Source organism: Mustela lutreola, chromosome 1 (genome assembly GCF_030435805.1).
Source record: "Mustela lutreola isolate mMusLut2 chromosome 1, mMusLut2.pri, whole genome shotgun sequence".
Classification (NCBI taxonomy): domain Eukaryota; kingdom Metazoa; phylum Chordata; class Mammalia; order Carnivora; family Mustelidae; genus Mustela; species Mustela lutreola.
In genome coordinates this window covers 59,785,647-59,806,941 of record NC_081290.1, presented here as the reverse complement: position 1 = coordinate 59,806,941, position 21,295 = coordinate 59,785,647, and positions in this window count along the sequence as shown.

Below are 21,295 nucleotides of genomic sequence, written 5' to 3'. Positions count from 1 at the left end.
ATACACTTACAGATGCTTCATTTCCCTTGTTGTCTTTGTCTGCACATTGCTAATTAACACCTGAGTCCCAGCAGGTCTCTGGGAATCAATGGAGGTCTTGCAGAAGCATCTTCCAGACCCCAAGGACTGCCAGATCAAAAGTCTATTCCTTCACTTATGTTGTCCCTTTTCTTTCTGGTTGTGCTTCATCAGACAGATAGTGGTATTTCAGTTGATTCTTGTTTGAGTGGACTTTCCAACTTTCATAGAATATAGTATTGGTGCCAAACATTACGTAAGTTCTTATACATTTATTCAATAAATATACCTTCAGTGTCTGCTATAGGTAGAGCCCTAAATATCAAGAAAACAAGATGATTTCATTAAAATCTCCACTTTCATGTATCTCCCAGTCTTGTAGGGGAGAGACCCATAAAAGGGGGATGACAGTATGGTGTGATAAAATTATAAGAAAGGTCCGTGAAGGACACTATGGGATCACGGAAGAAGATGCTTCATCCAAGGGCCAGGAAAGTAATCTGGAAAGGCTGCCACAAGATGTGTCTGGACTGAATCTCAAACCATGACTCTTGAGTTGGCAGATGAAGGAGGGGAGCAGGTAGACAAGCAAGAGAAAGCGTTGCAGTGAAGAGCATGGACACTTTCATTTACTCTTCATGTATTCATGAATACTGCTGACTCAGCAGCTGCTTTGTGCTGATGTATACCAGGCACCCAGTATATGACCCTGAGTAAGAGAATCAAGATCCTTCCCTCCCCTCAAAGTTCTTATTGCCAATAGCTGAGTGTTAGACTATGACAAACAGAAGTCATGCTGCGAACACAAAACAGAGCAGGGATATGGGCAGGATGGGCTTGAATATCGGGTTTGAAAAGCACCAAGGGGCTGCAGGGTATTCAAAGGCCAACTAAGGAACAATAAGACAGAATAAAGGAGCCACACCCAATGCCAGATCCCTACAGATGTCCCCTGTCAGGCCACGCGGTTGGGTCAGAACTTTCTTTCACGAAGGTCCCTCCACCAAAGATGGGAAAACCTAGAGACAGAGAGACCAACTGCTTTGCTTCCATTTATCTCAATAAGTACTTTAGCAGCCCACTGCATGCAAGCACTAAAAATGCAAAGCTAAGGAAGCCATGCCCTTCGTCGGTGCGGGTGTGCTGTTCAAAAGAAGAGACATCTACACACCAACCTCCATTCCACTGAATCAGAAATGAAGCGATGCCCTCTTTTCTGCTGCAGAAGAAGGAACTTGTTCTGACAGAAGTAGTTGGAGCGGTATAAATGAAAGCTGAGAAGGAATACATTGGCGAGACCCCCAGTCCTGAGAGACGTTTCACCCAGCAGAGAGAAAGGCAAATCTACTGCAAAGTAAAAGGAGGAGAGGATTAAAGGATATCCAAATGATTGTGAAAACAGCCTGATTCGAAGGAAAGAGCTTGTGAGGCGTGCATTATCAGAAAATGCACTGGATTTGCTGTGCAGATGTGGATGATGGGGTTCTGCAGACACATTTTGATAACCAGGGTGTCTGAAATATTTTACAGGATCTCTTGGGGACAGGAGATTGTCCTTGTCTCTCTGCAGCAAAATGGTATTTTTGGACAGAGGGAAGATTACCAAGGGGCTAATTAAAAAGAGTTAGCAAGCGCGGGGCAGGAATCCAAAAGCTGAGCAGTCAGAATCCAAGAAGGTATTTCCCCAGCGATGTCTTCATCAACTGAAACAGGAGGTGTGCTTCTCAGGAGGCTGAACAGGCAGGTTCTTGAAGGAGCAAACCACAGGGGCCTGAAGAGCTCCTCCTTTCTCCATAAAAGGTCACTTGGCTATGAAGGACGAGATGACCACATGATTTATGTTGTCTCTGAAAGCCAACTAAATTCCTTCAAGAATCCACACTTCAAATAGATCAGAATTACAGGATAATGCCCTTAAGTACAATAGGTATTTCAATACTTTATTTCCACAAATACTAATATCTTACATGGGAAGTGAATACAAAGAAGGATCTGAGGGGTGCCTGGGTGGCTCAGAGGGTTAAAGCCTCTGCCTTCGGCTCAGATCATGATCCCAGGGTCCTGGGATCAAGCCCCGCATCGGGCTCTCTCCTTGCTGGGAAGCCTGCTTCCTCCTCTCTCTCTCTGCCTGCCTCTCTGCCTACTTGTGATCTCTCTGTGTCGAATAAATAAATTAAATCTTAAAAAAAAAGAAGGATTTCTAGTCTCATATTTTTTTTCATGAAATAGAATTTGTTCATGTTTAATTATGATTTATTGAACCTGGTTCTGGGCTAGGATGCTGGACAAAGAGATGAATGTAAAGAAAAATGCAGGTCCTCTCTGTACGGAGTCAGAAACACAGCAGGTTTTGTAATAGGATGTGGTGATGTCAAGTGGTGGTAGGAGACCCTAGCAAGCCAGCCTGGGATGGGGGAGAAGTCCTCAGGTAGGTCATCTTAAAGGAGGTGATGCTGTGCTAAGTGTTAATGGAGAGGAGATGAATGAGGACAAAACAGGAGAGTCAGAAGAGTGGAGGAAGGAGTGGTCCAGCCCTAGGAGGCAGCATTAACAGAAGCCAGAAACCAGAAATCACCCAGTGTGTGGCGTGAGCTGTAGCTAGCAGGTCCTAGATCTGCGGGGCAAGGTGTGGTAAAAGATGGGACAGAACAGGGCAAGGTGCCACTCCACTGGGTCCGCTATGTGAAGATGTGTGGACTTTTTCCTGTAAGCTTACGGCAACATTGAAGGGTGAAAATCAAGGACTTCTAGCATTCAGGACCAGAGGGAATGGCAGAGAGTCTGAGGAGGGACAGAAGATCTGTGAGACAAAGTGGGATCTGTCACCCATATGCTACTACTTATCCCAGATCCTACCTCTCCAGCTAGGCTCATTATTGAAGCCCTCTAACCTCCAGGGCTCTCTTTTGTAAGATAGAGACATTCATATTTCCCATAGATGTTACTGCAATGACTCAGAAGTGACATAGATTGTTGAGTGAGATACAACATGAACAGTATGTGATAAAGACCAAGTCAGTGTTTAGAGAATATGTGATGCATTCCACAGGGAGTATGTGAGGTGACATGTTTTAGGTGGCACTTAAATTAATATTTTTCACATTAATGATTATATGTTCATTGCATAGCAGGCAAATTATGACTAGTATATGAAAACTGTTTTCATTTAAACTGTGGCTTAGCAAAAATTGAGCTAAGTTTAAAAAGAAGCTCAAAGATGATTTTTTATAACATAAATAAGAGTAGAATTGATACAGAGTTGTGGTCAGTAGAACAAAAGAGATTCTGAAGGTGGTCCATAGAAGTATAGCATTTGGGAAACCAAACTAAAAAGTGTAGCTTTGTATAAAGACTGTGTAAGCAAAGTTGATAGCAGAAGATGGGGTCTGAATCAGGTCCAAAAGCATATGGATCCAATGAGGTGAAACAGAGATTTGTGAAATACATAGTAGGACTGTCAGCACAAATGGCTGATTATTTGAATGGAGGAGAGGAAGGAGAGGAGAAATCTCTGATAAATGAGAAAATGTAGCTGGTGTCCCAGGGGGCCATGAGGGCCCAAGGCCACTTAGCTGTTAGAAGACACCTGGGTAAAGCAAGTTTGGACCCAAGTGGCGTCTTGTCTTGTGCGGGCAGCATCCTGGGAGGCCAAGGTTGTGGGGCTTTAAGTGGCAAGTCAGACACATGGGCTGGGAGTTCACCAGAGTGATATGGTAGAAACTGAAGATGATGATCTGGCTGTGTGCTTTCATGTTTCTTTCAACAAATATTGACTTAGTACTTAGTATATACAGTTGTCAGGCGAGGTGATGGGTATCTAATTTTAAGCTACACAGATATGTCCTGTCTTCGTGGAACTTGGTCTTTGGAGAAGAGAAAAGTCTAAAACCAAAAACCATGTACATTCTGTGATTTCATGTCATGATTAGTGTTCTAGAGGAAGAAGGTAGGAAGTTTTGAGATTAGGACAAGACCGGACAGTGGGAGCCAGAGAATAGCTGTGAAGACTTGCGACAAAATGTAGCTTTTAGAAGGGGTGGGGGCTCTGAGGTGGCTGAGACAGTGTCAGGGAAGCTCAGGAAAATCCAAGAGAGATGGGGTCTTCACAGCCCAGGCAAGCGAAGCTTCAAAGGGGGAGGAGGAGTAGTGTTCTTGGAGATGTTGGCAAAGAGGACCAATAAAATGAGGCCATTTTCAACTGGAAAGAGTTATCCTCAAATGCTTCAGATGGGATGGAATGGATATTAGGTCTCTGTCCCCACTCCCCGGCCCTGACCCATGCATGTCAAGAGAGGATTCCTAACTCACCGCAGTCCTTACTTGCCCTGGCATCTTGGGTGCTTTGTATTTCCTCCCTGAGTTTCAGTTTCCTTATCTAGAAAACAGGGACAAAATATCACGTGCTTAACACCAAGCCCAGTATAAGCCTTAGGTAAAGAAAAGCAAAAAAAAAAATATGAATGGATAGGTGAGATAGGAAGTGAGGACAGATGTGTTTGATGCCTGATATTCAGTTAGGGCCAAATAAAGGTTGACGTCTCCTCCTTTTTGCCTCCATCATAGTTGTACTGGGCATGACTGTCACCTTAAAAAAGTCAAATGCAAAAACAAACAACAAGAAAGCTCCCTCTGATGCCCAAGGGCACAACTAACATTTGCCTCTCCTGGGCTCCCATAGCAGTTAATAAACACCTCAGTTATAACAGGGATCACAGCCAACACTAACGGTTTTTAATGCACCTGTTTTCCATTCAAGAAAAGGATTCCCCCCCTCGAGATACTATCTTATTTAAGTTTGCATTTCTAATACCAAGCACAAGAAATGTGTGATTTTCAAGTGTACTTAAAATCTACAATATGTAATTGCAGATTAAATTAATGATCCCCATGGAAACAGTATTATTTCAGACATTTTACATTGATAACCTGATGTAGTTCAGAGAAATGATGTGATTTGCCCAAGGTCTTCTTGCTCGTTCACAGAAGAACTAGGACCATAACCTCTGCTCTTTGAGTTTAAGTAGCATGCTCCTTTCTGTGCCACCAACCTGGGAAACGACAGGAGAAAAGAAAGATGGGGTCAGGCAGACAGCGGCATAGGTGGGGGGAGGTGCGGGGAGAGGAGGAAGGGCAAGGGAGCACTGCATGAATCTACCTCTGCCTCATTCTCTACATTTCCAAAGCAGAGAAAGCATGGCACAGAATTACCTTCAGAGCCATTATATAAATAAGTAGCCAAAGAATTGAAATGTGCACTGTAAGATATAACCCATTCCCTGGTAATAGTTCTCTCTGGGGAGAGAAAGAAGGAAATAGGATTGTGGGCAGTAATCTCAGCAGTCTGTAATATTTTTTAAAGAGCTGAAATAAATATGATGAAATGATAATATTTGTAAAATGTAGGTGGCGAGTACACAGGTATTGTTGTTTTCCACACTTTTCTATATGCTTTCAGTATTTCCCTTTTTTCTTTTTCTTTTTTTTTTTTTTTAAAGAAATGAAGCTCTCTTCCATTTCCTGCTCAGTCCATGTGTTTCTTTCTCTCTCTCTCTCTTTTATTAACATATAATGTATTATTTGCCCCAGGGATACAGGTCTGTGAATCATCACACTTACACATTTCATAGAACTCACTGTAGCACATACCCTCCCCAATGTCCATAACCCAACCACCCTCCCCCCAGCAACCCTCAGTTTGTTTCGTGAGATTAAGCGTCTCTTAGGATTTGTCCCCCTCCATATCCCATCTTGTTTCAATTTTTTTCCCTCCCAGTTTCTAAAGCCTTCAGGAACTCACACAGCAGAAAAGCAGTGACTGCCAACCTGGACCAGAGAACAGGGAGAGATGTCCCAGCAGGAAGAGAAGCAGAGTCTGGGACCCCTGGGGAGTCTCCTGGGGAGAGGAGAGTGTTCACAGTGGAGAGAGTTTCTAAGGACCAAAAGAAGGACCCCTCTGGGATGCCCTAGAAGTTGAGGACAAAGGGCAACATTCCCTAGGAGCTCATCTGCTCATTTTCTATTGCTCATCCCCCAGAGGAGTGAGGATAACTCTCTTCATATCATTCAGGTGTCAGTCCTTATGGGAAAAGCCTTCTTTCTGCACTGGCAAAATTTTAAATGTTCCCCAGAAAAGGAATTTGAAAGTTTCCTTTTCCCTCTGTGAAAGCCTGATCATTCCCTGATAAACGTCTCTGGGCTAAGAAAATGAAAACATTTCCATTCCCACTGCGTCATAAAAATTAAAATTATCATTAAAAAATAATTACAATAAAATCTGTCAATGGTGAATTATTTCATAAGAATTGAAAAGCAGTCATAAGAGAAAGATACAGCACATAGGTCTTGCTATTATAATACACAGATTGCATAATCTTTAGCAACTATCTGTGTTGTGATCACTCTGGGTAAATATACATTTTTAGACTTTCAGAACTGACACTTCACCCTCCTTTGTGCCAGGGAAAACGCTGATACTGACTTAATGGTGCCATCTTGTGGTCATATGTCATAGCTCTCCTGAATCTGAGGTCTTTTTTCTAATTTCTTCTGTGAAGCTATGATTCCCCTGATGAGTTCAATGTGTATAGACAATAACTAATGTTTATTGAGAAGTTCCATTATTGTGTGATGGAATCTAAAATACTTTTGGTAGTTTTATTCATATGATTTCACAACAACTCAATGAAATGTTCCTCCATTTCCTCTTTTCAGGGAAGTGGGGACAAGCTGAGCAGGGATGGGAATCTTGCAGAGTGTGAGTGACATTTAGACTCAGACCTTCTGGTTCTTCAGTCTCTTCTCCACCCATTGTAGACCATAGCCTCAGCTACCTTTGGCTATCTGTCTTACAAGGAAACAAGTCATTAAGTAGTCATTATTTAAAGTGAGATAGGTATCAGAATGAATGTCCTGATTCACTCATTCATGAAGCACAGATCTGGCATCAGCCACATGCTGATGGAATAATCTATCTGGTTATGTCATGTTGGGGATAGAAACCCATCACATAATGTCAGTTATTCAGAGCATCTAAAGCCTGGTAAAGATGACCACACTCAGAACTAAAGCATCCTAAGAAAAAGAGAATAATGGCCACTGTGCAAAATTCACAAGATAAAAACAGTCTTTTGGAAATAATTGGGCAGTGAACTTAAATTATCGATGCAACAGCCATGTTCTCTAATTTGATGTGTGAAATACTGGCAAGATATGCAGATGTGTCCCTTGTCCAAACCAGCTGGGCATTTGAACCTGCTTTTTTATTTTTTTTTTTCAAAGCTGTATTAGTCAGGCTAATTAATGCTAACTTGTGCAATGTAGAAGCCCTGAAATCTCAGTGGCTTTGTACAATAAATCTTATTTTTCACTTGTATCACCTTTTGCTGTGGATTCTTTTGTTTTTATTTATTTTATGGATTCTTATGTGTTTCTTTTAAATTTTATTGTGTATCTCTTTTAGTCTGGAATCTCCATCTGGAAAGCATAACCCTCAAGGTTGTTACAGCAGGGGCAAAAGGGGATGGAAGAGGCAAGCAGGTTTGACCATCACTTCTGTTCTTAATCCATTGGTCAAAATTGGTGGCATGACCTAACCCACCTGCAAGGCAGATCAGAAATGAGGAGCACAGCACGTGGAGCTGAAGAGAGCTTAAATATCTCTGCTCTGGGGTCCAAAAGCAACAAAGGGACAGTTGGTGTATGAATTTGTATGAATGTGAAAAAAAAAATTCAAAGAAGTTCAGCTTACTAGGAGGCATTTTTGCATCTTTTTTTTTTTTTAAGACTTAATTTATTTATTTGACAGAGAGAGAGAGATCACAAGGAGGCAGAGAGGCAGCCAGAAGGAGGGGGAAAGCAGGCTCCCTGCCAAACAGAGAGCCTGATGCAGTGCTTAATCCTAGGACCCTGAGATCATGACCTGAGCCAAAGGCAGAGGCTTAACCCACTGAGCCAACCAGGCACCTCTGGAAGGCATTTTTGAGACAAATACTTCTCTGAAACATTGGTAAAATAATTTTGAAAGTCAACTGTGGAAAGAGATGGAATAATGTTTTACTGGGAAAAACTAGTTAAGAGCTGCAGGTTTCCATTTGTAGTAAGCCTTCTCTTCACACTCCAGATTCTGCTGTGTCCATTAGCACAAGGAAGACTTAACACAGGGTGCCATGAGATAGTACACACATGACTGTTACTTTTGAGATCAGCTAGTATGGTATATTACTTTCATCAGTGGTTTTTGCACTATGTTTTATCACTTCATGTCGCTTGTTATGACAGTATTCACTGGTATGTCACACTTGAGTGTGTCTTCTGGTTTGTGGTTATACAAAAATGGCAAGATACATTTTATTTCCTACCCTCTCATCCCTGCAGACATCAAGGAGAGAGGCAAAGAGAGACCAAGAGATAGTTTGTGCATAACGAAGTCCCGGAATTTATCGGCAAAGTAAAAATTCTGATTCTTTAATTTTATGAGTAATTGCTTCTAAAGCCATACAGTTGGGCTTTTCTTTACTTTCTCTGAAATCCTCTCTCACTCAATCTAGAAGAAAACCAGGTGTAATGAAATGACCATCCAGCCTAGGATAGAAACAGTACTCCACCTGAAAGAGGGTCAGTAAGTCTAAGTGACCATGTGAGAGAGGAAGAGATGGATTCTAGGGCAGAGAGATTCTGAGGTACCAAGGAAAGGTAACCTCCTGATCAGCCCCCAAAGTCACTAGCAAAGCCTACTATGTTTTATGTTGAATATTCTTCTGGATACCAGCTAGCCATGAGCATTCTTTCATTGACTTGCTTTTGAATTGTGGTGTTGATAGCAGTGCTTGCCAGAAGATGCGCAGGTTTCCCTGCTTTTCCAAGATGAAGGGCATAGCAAAAACTTTACAGCAAACAGCATAAAATGATGACAAGCAAATGGCATTGCAATATGTTACATATGTGCTTTCAAGATCTAAACGTGCTTCTTTCCATGCTGTTCTTAACACAGTGCTTTAAACTAAGCTGAACAGGTGTCACTAAGCCTGATTTCACAGAAACTGAAGATTAGCATTAAGCAAGATATTGAAAGCAGCATGACTGGTTGAGCCAGTAATAGGATCCAAGCCAATTGACTCCCTCTTTTCATGCTGGCTTACCTGTGACTTTAAATATGGACAAGAGAATGTTGGTTTTTAAATCTAAATTCTAGACACTATGATAGAAAATCTTAGTCTGTATGTTCGAAATTAAATTAATACTTCTTATTAATGGACAACGTTGTAGTGGATTTGCTAGTAAACTTTATATTTTTTTTTTTTTTTTAAAGATTTTATTTATTTATTTGACAGAGAGAGATCACAAGTAGGCAGAGACACAGGCAGAGAGAGAGAGAGGAGGAAGCAGGCTCCCTGCTGAGCAGAGAGCCCGATGCGGGACTCGATCCCAGGACCCTGAGATCATGACCTGAGCCGAAGGCAGCGGCTTAACCCACTGAGCCACCCAGGCGCCCGCTAGTAAACTTTATATTAATGGAACATTATGAAGCTATTAAAATAAGGAACCTAAATATTGGATCATTGTATATTAATTTGCTTTTAATGATATGTGAATAATAGTAAGGGAAAAAAATCAGGGCACAAAATTACAAGGTTACCTTTGAAATCTGGCATGCATAATGAAAATGGTAGGCAGAAAATGAAATCCAGTATCCGCTATGATTGTGTTCAAATAATAGGTTGGGGAATGATTTTTCCTTTCCTTCTCCAATACCTTCTCCAATACTATAATACCATGGCCTTATAGCCTTTAGAATAAGTTTTAAGACAATATTAGCATTATTATTAATAAAATAGTAATATATAATTCTATTTTTATACTAATATACAGTATTATATATAAGTTATTATTGTTCTTGTTATAGTGGAAAATACGCAATTCCCCTTTGCGGCTGATTGGAAGTATAGTGGGCCACCAGTGGTGGGCTGTTACCATCTCCAGGTGTGATTCAAAGTCACAGGTAAGCCAGCATGAAAAGAGGGAGCATGGGTTTTATTAAAGTTTTTATTTTTTTATCATTTTATTTCACCAGCTCTTACCCAACAAAATACAGAAACACTAATTCAAAGGGATATATGCACCTCTGTATTTATAGCAGCACTATTTAACAAGAGCCAAATTATTGAAGGAACCCAAGTGTCCATCAACTGATGAATGGATAAGAAAAATAAGATATATCTATTTATCTATCTATATCCGTATATCTATATCTATATCTACAATATATATCTTGTCTATATATATCTATATATCTATCTATATCTATATAGATCTATCAATATAGAGAGATCTATATAGATTTATTTATCTATCAGTATAGATTTATATATCGATATATGTATAGATCTATACCGATATATATATAGATCTATATAGATAGATATATACATATATATATAGAGAGAGATAGATATACATAGGTCTATAGATCTATATCAATATCTATATATTTATCACACTGTGTACTCATGAGGAAGGCCCTGGACAACATCTGTTTCTGGGCTGTCCTGGTGCTCTTCGGCGTGGGGTCCAGCCTCATCTTCCTCAGGGGCTACTTCAACCAAGTGCCCAAGCAGCCCTACCAACCATGTATGTAGACAGCCTCCCCCCTTCCCATTTCTGGGAGGAAACGAATTTTGAAAAACACACTGCTGGCCCCTACTGTGTATGCATGTACATACACACACACACACACACACACACACACAGGAATATTATTCAGCCAGAAAAAAAGAATGAAATCTTGCCATTTACAACAAGATGGATGGAGCTGGAGAGTATCATGATAAATGAAATAAATCAGAGAGAGAGACAAATAAATCAGACATAGAGACATATGATCTCATTCATATGTGGATTTTAAGAAAAAAAATGAACAAAGGAAAAACAAATAGAGAAGCAAACCAAGAAACGGCTCAACTATGGAGAACAAACTGATGCTTACCAGAGGAGGGGCTGGAGGATGGAGGAAACAGGGGCTGGGGAGTAAGGAGTACATTCATACTAAAACCCATGCTCCCTCTTTTCATGCTGGCTTACCTGTGACTTTGAATCACACCTGGAGATGGTAACAGCCCACCACTGGTGGCCCACTATACTTCCAATCAGCCGCAAAGGGGAATTGCGTATTTTCCACTATAACAAGAACAATAATAACTTATATATAATACTGTATATTAGTATAAAAATAGAATTATATATTACTATTTTATTAATAATAATGCTAATATTGTCTTAAAACTTATTCTAAAGGCTATAAGGCCATGGTATTATAGTATTGGAGAAGGTATTGGAGAAGGAAAGGAAAAATCATTCCCCAACCTATTATTTGAACACAATCATAGCGGATACTGGATTTCATTTTCTGCCTACCATTTTCATTATGCATGCCAGATTTCAAAGGTAACCTTGTAATTTTGTGCCCTGATTTTTTTCCCTTACTATTATTCACATATCATTAAAAGCAAATTAATATACAATGATCCAATATTTAGGTTCCTTATTTTAATAGCTTCATAATGTTCCATTAATATATTTAGGTGGCTCAGCCAGTTGAGCATCTGACTCTTGATTTCAGCTGAAATCGTGATCACAGGGTGGTGTGATTAAGCTCCATATAGGATTCCACATTCAGTGAGGAGACTGCTTGCCCTCTCCCTCTTGCTCCTCCCCTTGCTTGTGTTCTGTCTCTCAAATAAATATATAAAACCTTAAAAAGAAGAAGAAGAAGAAAAAGAAGAACATGATTTCAAGTCCCACTCCAGAACTAATGAATCCAACCCTGCATTTCAAGAAAATGCCCAGCTCTTTGTGTGCACATCAAACTTTGAGAAATGCTGTTTTAAATGAGATGCTAAGATCCAGCAAGATCACCACAGACATGTGGTGCCTTTTCCGGATGCTGCCATTCTGGGCCCCCAGGCCTGGCACGGGGGCCAGTTCTTCTCAGTTCCTCAGACAAAGGTAACTGAAAAATTCAACCTCTGAGCCCTTTTTGAGCCTCCTGTTTTTTGTTTTTGTTTTTTTTTTTTTAATCCAAAACCAGTGAGAAAAACTCAACCCTTTAGTTTTTCTGATACCCCGAAGAAACAGTATTTGCCAGCCTTATATCAGCATGACAGGCTTCTATCAAGCTCTTCAGCAGTGTGATGACTTCTTGAGTCTCTTTCCTGCAACTCTTCACATCTCTCTACACCCACCTATGTTACTCTTGACCAAATCCAATCCCTCACTTCCCTTCATGCTTTCTGAACCCCCTATGGCCCCACTACTCATTTCAGGCTTTGGTGTCCAAATCCTTACCAGGCTAGGGCAGAGCTGGGTTGATTTGCCAACTTGAACTGAGGCATTTGAGTTGAAAAAACAGGCTGGACACTCATTTGAGTGATCTTTTGATCAACCTGTTTAAGCTCCTGTGCCATCATTCCCTTAGTAGCACAGTGATGTTAAGAAGAGTGTATTTTCCGCTGCACTACAACAAATATTTTAAGGTGACTTGTAGCTATGCCAGGTTTTTCTATTGCTTTAAATTTATGCTTGATCCAACTCTTTAATTTTTGTGTTCTTCCTGTGCGTGAGCTTCCAGTCATGCATTCATGGAATATTTATTCATCACCGATCTTGTGACAGGCATTGTGCTATATGATTCATAGCTTGTGGGTGAGGGTGTATGCGTGCACACACACATCCTTGTAAGTAGTCACTGATATTTATTTATAAACTATTACATATATTATGAAATATTCTTATTTGAAATAACACGGTTACCATCAAAGGGACCTTAAAAAATATATATGTGTATATACATGGTATTTTAAATGACCCAGGTGTGTTAAAAGCATTAAAAGCAACCAGTAGAGGGCAGAGCATCCTAACAAAAGAGGAATGGTATCTCCCTCTGTCCTAATTCTTCCCTCTCTGGATTGTTTTCTGGTTCTTGCTATTTAGGATTAGAGCACCCTCAAGCTGCTTCTTGGGACCTTGGGAAAATCCTCAGAGAACTCAGAAGCAAGTTCAGTCCTTGGGGTCTCCTAACTGCTTGCCCATACTTTGAAAGCCAGTGTAATGGGGAGTAGTTCAGAGTCAATACAGAATTGAATCTGAATCCTACTAGTTCCACGTACTGAAATGAAGCCTAGGCAAGAGTGATTTGACACCCTATGCTTCTGTTTCCCCTTCTGTAAGTGAGAATAGCATTACTCTATACTTTGTTCCATTAATTAATCAGAGGTTAGTAGGAGGATTAAAACTCCATGTATTCGGTAAGTACCCAGATTGTTATTATGCCAAATGTTGGACTATGGAAGTCACTGTTAGGATGACCCCCTAGCTGTTCTGGTCTTCATGATGAAGAGTAGGAAAACAGATTCATGCTCTTCAGCAGGATATTGGGTGATTCAATCCCAGAAGGAAAAGAGCTAAACACACATTGAGAGAAGTTGCCCTGTGTTCCAGGCTCTGTATCAGCCATTTATGGCCATCATATCTTTAACCCTCACAAAAAGCCATAAGGTAAGTGCAATTTTTATTTTATATGTGAAAAGATTGGGTCTAAGAATTCCAGGTTTTTAGCCAAAGATACAAACCAAATAAAGCACATGAAATGTGATTCCAATTGAGGACTGTCAGACTTGAGAATCCAAGAACTTACAGTAGTACCTCTAAGATTATGACAATGCCACAATAACCTTCCCAAAGATTGACTCCAACCATTTCATGTCTTCACACCACCCCTTCATTGATTAATTGATTGGATCGTGCATTCATTCAATAATTATTTGCTGAATACCTACTTTATGTTTTGCTAGATGTTCAGAATCCAGACATGAGTTATAATATATGGACTTTGTACTCAAGATGCTAAATTTAGTGGGGGAAAAGACATGAATAATTATTAAGCCAGCAAGCAAAAGGGACAAAATCATTAATAATTCAAATAATATGGCATAAAGTATCAAATATGAGTTATTGTTTTAGAGGTATGGGACAGACATAGGGGTATGCTACCTAGATCTCTTAAGTTGCCATGAGTGGTTTGGCTGGCTTACAGCCTCCAGGGGCTGCACCTTCAGAATCACCCACCATGTTCAGGGCAAGGTCACACTCTTCTCAAGCTGTGCTGGACCAGGCCATTCCTGCCAAATGCAGGAGACTCCTCTGCTCTAGATGTCCTGGACCTGACTTGTTCTCAGAGCTGCACTGAAGCTCTTCCATCCCAACCCACTCTTCTCTCTTCTTGCACAGATGTTAGACCAGCAGCATGGTCTGAAGACTGTCCTCAACATTCTCAACTTTCTCCTGCTCTCACCTGACTTATCTTTCATTAACATTCCCTCCAGTAAATATCTTCCATCATGGTGTCTGCCTCTAATAAGACGTGAACTCATATGCAGGAGGATTGGCCAACTTTCCCTGGGGAGAAACAAAGACACTGTTCCAAAGGGTGCCTGAGCTTGGATGGTAGGACTTCAGAACTAATGTGGCAACCCCTCTGGCTCAGAGTAGTAAGAGCTTTGTATGTGGAAACTTTCCCTCTTTTCCCAACTAAACTGCCAGCTTCCAGAAGTCTGAAGTCTGATATATGTGTATGTATGTGTGTGTGTGTGTGTGTGTGTGTGTGTGTGTGTATATATATATAATCTCCTTGGGACTATAGTAGTTCTTCAACATATGTCTCTTAGGTAAGGAAGTGACTAATCACAATGTCATATTAAACAGACTCTGTGCCCTGTTGTAGCAGTCCCCTTCACCTGACTCACCATCCCTACTGCCACATCTCCAAAGCCCATGCCAATGAGACCTCTCCTTTCTTCAATCTCACAGCACTAGGTTTGGACTGCCTTAGGACATGCATTTACTCTGCCTCATAGTACGGTGTACATGTATATACATCATAGATCAATCCTAGTGTCTACTCCCAAGGGAAATAGCCATGCCCCAACCTCCGGTTGGATGTATGAATTGGTAGGCAAGGAGAAAAAGAAGTTTCAGGCCATATGGCATGTCATCATGACCAGCTTCACTTGACAAGGGCATTAGACCAGGAGGAGACCCCCCCACCCACACCAATATGGTGGTCAGTGGACAATTAAAGGGGTTTGACACCTAGAGTTCTGCTCAAACAAGGTCAAACCAGGTCAATTATATTATCTCAATCAGAGATTTGAAACAGGAAAAACGAAAAATTGAGGAGTTAGCAGCATTGGTATTTCCACCAAAATATCAGAGGGTAGAAAGTAAGTCATGAGGGGCCACGGGTATGCTGAAATTATGAGACAGCTGAATTTATAAGTAAGAAGAAACCATGAAAAATAAAAAGTCTGTGTATTCAAAAATTTTAAAATAGCTAAGTGGTTAATAAAGTGAGTCTTAAAGTCAGGTGCATAGGTTAAAATCCAGGCTTCATTGGTACTAACTTTATGACCTTGGCAAGCTATGACTCTCTCTCCTTCAATTTCCTCATCTGTGGAAAGGAGAGAAGAACAACTTTCTCTCAATGGGCTTTTAAGGCCAATGCTAATGTATATCTGGTCTGCCAGTCCCTGTCAATTGGATGAGGAATTAGCATGGGGGATAACTGGGTTCACTCCTAACTAGAAGACAGTTCCAACAAGTCAAGGGGCCAATCAGGTACCTTTCCATAAAAGGATTAAGGACTCACTCAAGATTTTATTGAAAATATTCAAAAGGTACTTGAGGGGAGAGAATACTTTTTGAGAGGGAAATAAGCTCTAGTGCAGAAAATCTGATACTCCCTAAAAATGACCAGAGGAAATTGTTTGGGATCCAAGGAGCTCTCCAAACTGGTGGCATCAGTTAGGATTCTGCTGTTTGCAAGAAACAGAACCCTTCAATGTACTTACATATAAAGAAAATTGCATTCGGCCACATAACAGAAAAGCTTGTCTGTGGGACTGGCTTCGGACATTCTTGACTCAGGACCTAGTTTTCTCCATTTTTCACTTGGTTCTTTCATCATTTTATTGACTTCTTTCTAAGACATATGTTTTCCATAGTGTGAAAATGCTGCTGCAGATACTGATGACTTTCTGTCTTGTGGGGAAGAAGGCAGCTTTCTTAACCTAAGGATGGAACTGTATTGGCACTGGTGTTTCTTTGTTTCTTTTTTTCCCTACCACAAAGGTTTCCAACCATACCTGTCATGGGATCAAACACACTTCTATGGCATTAGGATAAACACTGTGGATTGTCTTTCAATTCCCTACCACAAAGTTTTCCAAATTAGGTGACCTATCAAAATGACTTGAGGATGATTTTTTTTTTTTTTTTTACCACAAACTGCTGCACAGGGCCATCTTCATGAACATGCAGACTGTGTGGTCTCAGTGGACCTCAGGCTCAGAAGGTCCCTGCATTGGACTCAATATTCTGCTGCCATCATCTTGAAATTCTGAATAATTTTTACAAAGGATCTTCATGGGCATTTTCACTGGGTCCCATAAATTATGTAGTTATTTCTGCTTCTGAGCCTCAGATTTAAGATTTTGATTCAGAAGCACTGTGAGGAGGCTGGATAATTAGCATTTTTCCCACCATACCCGCCATAGAATCAAACGTACATCCTCAATCTGCACCTGTTTAAATGAATTTTAGTTTAAAATCAGTTGATTTTTTTTTAATTTTCTCAAGAGAAAACCCATTCTTGGGAGAGGTTGGCCTTTGAAAAACCTCATCGATTCAAAGATTCTGGGAGATAAAAGGGTCTTGGAGATGCTCTTTCTATCAGGTTCTCCATGCAGGTTGCATGTTAGAATCCCCTGGGACAGGTGGGAAACGAAACAAAACCAAGAAACACCAGTGCCAATACTTAAATCCTCAAACATCTGAGTTCAACTGATCTAAGGTCCAGGGTTTATTATTTTTATAATCCTCTTAGAGGATTTTGATATGTAGTCAAGGCTGAAGACCGCTGATGTCGACTAAGATTCTTATTTCACATTTGAGGAAATGAGATTCAGAAAAACAAAGTGCCTTATGCAGGGTAATACTAAGTGCCATGACAGATCACTAACAATTGCATACTGTGGCCTGTGAGCGAAGGGTGAATCCGAGAGTAGACTTCAGAGTCCTCTGCTTCTTCCCCTTCCATTTACCTGTGATCAGAACTCATGGCTTGTCCACTTTGATAGGGCTAGCTGACCACACCGAGTGAGTTTGGGAAGTACTGTCAATGGATTATGTTCCTTTTCCCACTCTCACTGACTGTAGGATAATTGCTGGGGCAGAGTCATGGCCTATCATCAGACACTAAGACATGCACTGTTCTAAATGATGGATTAGAGTAGAAGCAATAAATGCATTAATGATTCCAAGTATTGTAAAAATGGAATGCAGAGAGAGAAGGTTGCCTCGCAGAAAGACTGATCTGCTCTTGATAAACACAGCTGAACCAGAGATCTGTCCACACCAGTGTCTGTTCCGCCAGGCACAGATTTAGCCAGGAGGTAGGTCATGAGAGGTCAGGGCAAGTCAGTTCAGCTTCTCTAGTGGCCTATGTTAGTCACCTAGAACTTTGAGGCCACAGGTGCAGCATTGAAGATAAAACAAAACAAATATCAGGTTAGCTTCTTTGTCTTCTAACCTTTACTGTGTGAATTTATAGGAAGCCAGAAACAGAAAGATTAAGAGAGAATGCTCACTTTTCTCACAGCACGCATGAGGCTGTGTTAATACCTATTCCTTTGCCAGTCTGCTATAGTCACCAAAATTGTACTTCTCAGACTAAGCCCTAGTATGTGCAGCTGTGGATGGAACAAAACGAGTTTGGCAAATACTTGTTGAATTAATAAAGTAGACCCATGGATATGTATATGCCTACCATCTCTGTGTGATAATGTTAAGTATCCCTTTTGAATATGATATAAAGTATTAACAGACTTTATTTTTTAGATCCGTGGTAGGTTCACAGCAAAACGAACTAGAAAGTACTGAGAGTTCCCATTCGTCCCCCACTCCTCAACCCATGTACAGCCTTCCCCACTACCAACATCCTCCACCAAAATGGTATCTTTGGTACAGTCCATGAACCTACATTGTTGATGTGTTAGCACCCAAAGTCCACCGTTTATATTATATTTCACTCTTGATGATCTGTCTTTTATGGGTTTAGATGAATGATGATGATGTGTATCTACCATTACAGTATCATATGGAATAGATTCACTACTTTAAAAATCCTCTGTGCTCCATCTGTACATCCCTCTCTTTCCACAAACTCCTGCCAGCCACTTTATCTTTTTTATGGTCCCTGTAATCTTGCCTTTTCCAGAATGCCATTTAGCTGAAACCACATATTGGCATCTCAGGTAGTTTCTTTTGCTTAAGAATATGTGCTTAAGGGGTGCCTTAGGGTCTCAGTGAGTTTAAGTCTCTGCCTTTGGTTCAGGTCATGATCCCAGGGTCCTGGGATCGAGTCCTGCATTGGGCTCCCTGCTCAGTGGGGAGCCTTCTTCTCCCTCACTCTTTGCCTGTCTCTCTACCTACTTGTGATCTCTGTCTGTCAAATAAATAAAAAATAAAATTTAAAAAAAGAATATGTTTTTAAGGATCACTTGATAATTCATTTGTTTTTATCTATCAATAATATTCCACTGTCTGGATATACCACTGTTTTTCAATCCGTTCACCTCCTGAAGGACATCTTCTTGGCACTTCCAAATTTTGGCAATTACAAATGAAGCTGCTATAAATATCCCTGTGCAGAATTTTCTGTGGATGTAAACTTTCAGTTCCTTCAAATGAATACCTAGGTGTGTGATTACTGGGTCATATAATGGAAGTATGTTTAATGTTGTAAGCAACTGATAAAATGGATGGACCTAGAGAGTATTATGCTAAGTAAAATAAGTTAGCCAGAGGAAGGCAAATACTATTCAATCCCACTTACAGGTGGAATCTAAAAAACAAAACAAATAGATAAATGAACAGAACGAAATCAGGAACAGATCCATACATACAGAGAACAAACTGATGGTTGCCAGAGGGAAGAAAATTGGGGTATGGGAAGAATGGATGAAGGGGAGTGGGAAGTATAGGCTTCCAGGTATAGAATGAGTAAGTTACAGGGATGAAAGGTACAGCAAAGGAAATATAGTCGGTGGTATTGTCATAGTGTTGACTGGTGATAGATGGCAGCTATGCTGGTGGTGAGCATAGCATAGTACAGAGAGTTCTGGAATCACTATGTTGTACAACTGAAACTAATGTAACATTGTGTGTCAACCATACTTCAATTAAAACAACAACAAAACTGTCAAACCATCATCTTCTGAGGCCACTGTAACATTTTGCATTCCACCAACAATGAACAGAAGTGTCCATTGCTTCACATTCTCACCAGAACCTAATTTTGCCAATGGTTTAGATTTTAGCCCTTCTAATAAATACATAGTGGCATCTTTGTTGTTTCCATCTAACGGTGGAGTTAAAAAAAAGTCACTTGTCAGAAAAATTTAATGAAGCATAATTTACAACAAGAGAGTTGCTGATCTCATCCCAATTATCTCAATGCAAGATTTTACAAATGAAAGTTTACATTTTCTTAGGAAAAATAAAGGAAATATTTCAAATGTTTTATTACTATAAATATCATCATGTCAAATTCACTTATCTCGCTCCCCCATCCTGGACTGCCCTCCAACACTCACTGAGCATGTGTGCAAAACTCTGGGGAAACACACCCAAATGAGACAAAAGCCATGCCCTCCATATACACACCTACATACCTGTAGAATGTGTTACATGATAGAAACAAATCATTGCACTAAATACATTCTATCTGTGCATTTTAACTTCCACTTGTAACATAACTTCCATGCAGCCTTGAAAACAATAACAAAATAAGTAAAAGGCAAAGGGAGGCAGTAGACTGCATTTCTTCTGGTCTTTATGACACTGGAACTCTCTTCGTAGCCCACTGTTCTTAGAGAGAGGCCATCTCTTTGCCACGTCGAAATTAACCAGTTGATGCCTCTCTTTGCTCTATGGCATATGGAGTTTACTTATTAGGCACTAAGGTTTTTCACTAGCTTGACATCTCTTACTTCCCTTGGTGAGGTGAAGTCAACCCACTCCCTGGTGCTTTTTTTCCTTCCCACACTCAAGACCTCACAAATAGGGGCGTCTGGGTGGCTCAGTGGGTTAAGCCGCTGCCTTCGGCTCAGGTCATGATCTCAGGGTCCTGGGATCGAGTCCCGCATCGGGCGTTCTCTGCTCAGCAGGGAGCCTGCTTCCCTCTCTCTCTCTCTGCCTGCCTCTCCATCTACTTGTGATTTCTCTCTGTCAAATAAATAAACAAAATCTTAAAAAAAAAAAAAAGACCTCACATATAGGCAAATGTAAATAGCAAAGGGCAAATGCAAGTAAGATAATAACAGCAAATAAAAGGTGTACAGCTTGAAGCCATGATTTAAATGCTCTTACCACAGCAAAACATTGCTTCTGAGTGTTTCCTCCGTCTTTAATGTACAAGGCAGTGGTGAGCCCAGTTTTCACCAGTACTCTCCAACGACATGAGTTGGGGAAGGCAGGGAAAGATGCTTCAAAGCTCAACAGCTCTTGGTTCAAATCCTGGCAGCTAAAAATCTCAGAAAGAACCTTTAAGTAAATCACCTAACCTAGGTAGGTTCAATGAGTAAAATGAGGAAAATTTAAATGAAGTCATGTATTTAAAACTCACGTAACCTGTTCCTTTACTTCCTAATTGATCCAGTAAAATAGGAATGAAAGTCATCTTTCTTGACAGGAAATCCATCTCACCAGCTCTCTAGGCCCTTCTGAATAGAACTCTTAGGCTTCCATTCAGAAATGCAGGCTGACCACTGAGCTGACCATGGGCAACCCCACTTCAGAGACAGACCTGGCTGACAGAGAAAATAAACAGGCTGAGGAGTTGTCTCAAAGGCAGTTTTATAAATCAGATCCTTGCTAAGAGCCAGAGGAAAATATCAACTCTTTCTTCCCCACCAACCCCACTTCCCAAACTCTGGGAAATAAGGTATATTTTCCAAAGGCAAGTGCTCACCGCTCTCTATTGCCTTACAAAGCAGGAGGCTGGAAGAGAGTGGGGCCTTGGGAGATGCAGAGAAGGCAGATCTGTGACACATGGTTCTGCTAAGAAGGTGGAAGAGGGACAGAGGTGTGTGGTCCTGCAAAGTAGAGGCCAGGCCGATGCCTCCCTCCCCCAGAAACTCATTTATCACCTTGATGGTTTCAGCTCATT